We start from the raw sequence: 3,313 nt of genomic DNA, 5'->3' as shown, positions 1-3,313 counted from the left end.
GTACGTCCCTACCATAAACCCTAACCTTAAACTCTTAACCTCTAACATTAACCCCTACCCTACCCTACTTTTGGGTGTCAGGGAAAATGTATGGAGTAAAAAGTACATTATTTTCTTTAGGAATGTAGTGGAGTAAAAGTAAACGTTGTCAAAAATATAAATAGTAAAGTACAGATACCCCAAAAAACGACTTAAGTAGTACTTAAAAGTATTTTTACTTAAGAACTTTACACCACTGTCCATCAGTTCAGAAAAAACATCACCACACAGTCCGTGCTATTCAGAATCCTTGGGACGTCTTTACCCCATAGAAATGTAAAATGGGTAAGGGTTACGGTTAGAAAGTACTCGTTACATTTTGAATGCTTAGCAGGACACGAAAATGGTCTAATTCGCACACTTATTAAGGGAACATCCCTTGTCATCCCTATTACCTCTTATCTGGCACTCACTAAACACGAATGCTTTGTTTGTAAATTATGTCTGAGTGTTGAACTGTGCCCCTGGCTATCCGTCAATTAAAATAAAAAAAATCGTGTCGTCTGGTTTGCTTAATATAAGAAATTCTAAATGATTTATACTTTTTGGTTTAAGTAACGTTACATTTAAAACCAACTACGTTTAGACTATTACTCAAGTAGTATTTTACTGGGTGACTTTCACTTTTACTTTGAGTAATTTTCTTTTAAGGTATCTTTACTTTTACTCAAGTATGAAATTTGGGTACTTTTTCCACCACTGCTGACACGTTTGTGTCTACTGGCTAGAATATAGAGTACGGACCAAAACGTGCACGTTCGAATTGCGTCAGGGACAACTGTAGCATTTTAGCTGAGCCTAACCCTTAAACTAACATTAACCTACGTTCAACGTTAATTCTCCTAGCCTGCTACTTTAATTATTCAAACCTACTACGTTAGTTCTCCTAACCTGTTATGTAAAGTCTGGTCATCAGTATCGAGAAACCAATAGTAGGCCTTTCATCTGTGTAAAACTAAAAAGTTCACCAAGGGTGGAGGGGGCGCCCAAGACCGAGATTTGGAAACCGAGATCTAGACTAGAACCCCTTGGGAAAGCCTTTATTCACAATGATACCAGTAGGTGGTAGTATATACTATGAAATGACAGAGATAAACTCGTGGAGGGTCAAACATATTGAATAAGGGTAGGCCGAGTACACAAAAAGCAAACATGCAGTGTATTTCAGGTACCCTGCTTGCCGTTCTCTTTCACATGGTCTATGTAACGTTTTACTTCTAATTGTGGTTCTTTTGTAACTACGTTTTATTTGGTTCCACGTGTTGGATGGATGGTGGTTTAATAATGGCAAAGAAGGTGAATGTGACTCATTGGTAATTACTTGATAATTACACTTCTGAGGGAACAGCTCTTTAAGATTAGCAATTACCCATAAAACCAGTTAACAGTCTCAGACGGGATGGGAAAATAGCCTGTCTGAAGTACATTTCTGTTCAAGAAGAAATAGTCCTTGAGAGTGGCAATTAATGTCAGTTGTCCTTATTGGCCTGGATGCAATCTGCAGCACAATCAATTATTCAGGACTGCCTTGGCATATATTTACATCACTCTTCTCTTGGGTGTTATTTTTTTAGATGTAGGGCTATCTATTTACACCAGTGGTTCCCAAACTAGGGTTCACGGCCCCATGTGGTTTCGCCTGATAAGAAAATGGGGTCTTGGGAGAATTTCCAAAATCCACAAAATAAAATGATATACAGTACCAGTCAAAAGTTTGGACACACCTAATTCAATAGTTTTTCTTTATTTTTAATATGTTCTACATTGTAGAATAATAGTGAAGACATCAAAACTATGAAACAACACATATGGAATCATGTAGTTACCAAAAAAGTGTTAAACAAATCAAAATGTAATTTATATTTAAGATTCTTCAAAGTAGCCACCTTTTGCCTTGACAGCTTCGCACACGCTTGGCATTCTCTCAACCAACTTCATGAGGTAGTCACCTGGAATGCATTTCAATTAACAGGTGTGCCTTCTGAAAAGTAAATTTGTGGAATTTCTTTCCTTTTTAATGCGTTTGAACCAATCAGTTGTGATGTGATAAGGTAGGGATGGTATACAGAAGATAGCCCCATTTGGAAAAAGACCAAGTCCATATTATGGCAAGAACAGCTCAAATAAGCAAAGAGAAACAACAGTCCATCATTACTTTAAGACATGAAGGTCAGTCAATACGGAAAATTTACTGGAGTGCAGTCACAAAAACCATCAGGCGCTATGATGAAACTGGCTCTCATGAGGATCGCCACAGGAATGGACGAGCCAGAGTTACCTCTGCTGCAGAGGATACGTTTATTAGAGTTACCAACCTCAGAAATTGCAGCCCAAATAAATGCTTCACAGAGTTCAAGTAACAGACACATCTCAACATCAACTGTTTAGAGGAGACTGTGTGAATCAGGCCTTCATGGTCAAATTGCTGCAAAGAAAAGACTCACTTGGGCCAAGAAACACGAGCAATGGACATTAGACCGGTGGAAATCTGTCCTTTTGTCTGATGAGTCCAAATTTGCGATTTTTGGTTCCAACCGCCACATCTTTGTGAGATGCAGACATGGTGAACGGATGATCTCTGCATGTGTGGTTCCCACCGTGAAGCATGGAGGATGTGGTGTGATGGTGTGGGGGTGCTATGCTGGTGACACTGTCTGTGATTTATTTAGAATTCAAGGCACACTTAACCAGCTTGTCTACCACAGCATTCTGTAGCAATACCCCATCCCATCTGGTTTGCGCTTAGTGGGACAATCATTTGTTTTTCAACAGGAAAATGACCCAGAACACACCTCCAGGCTGTGTAAGGGCTATATGACCAAGAAGCAGAGTGATGGAGTGCTGCATCAGATGACCTGGCCTCCACAATCACCCGACCTCAACCCAATTGAGATGGTTTGGGATGAGTTGAACCGCAGAGTGAAGGAAAAGCAGCCAACAAGTGCTCAGCATGTGTCAAATCAAATCAAATTGTATTGGTCACATACACGTTTAGCAGATGTTATTGCGGGTGTAGCGAAATGCTTGTGCTTCTAGTTCCGACAGTGCAGCAATATCTATTAAGTAATAACTAACAATTTCACAACAAATACCTAATAACACAAATCTAAGTAAAGAAATGGAATTAAGAATATACAGTGGCAAGAAAAAGTATGTAAACCCTTTGGAAATACCTGGATTTCTGCATAAATTGGTCATCAAATTTGATCTGATCTTCATCTTGATCACAACAATAGACAAACACAGTCTGCTTAAACTAATAACACACAAACAA

Source organism: Salvelinus alpinus, chromosome 12 (genome assembly GCF_045679555.1).
Source record: "Salvelinus alpinus chromosome 12, SLU_Salpinus.1, whole genome shotgun sequence".
In the NCBI taxonomy this organism is placed as follows: Eukaryota; Metazoa; Chordata; class Actinopteri; order Salmoniformes; family Salmonidae; genus Salvelinus; species Salvelinus alpinus.
This window is presented reverse-complemented; position numbering follows the sequence as displayed.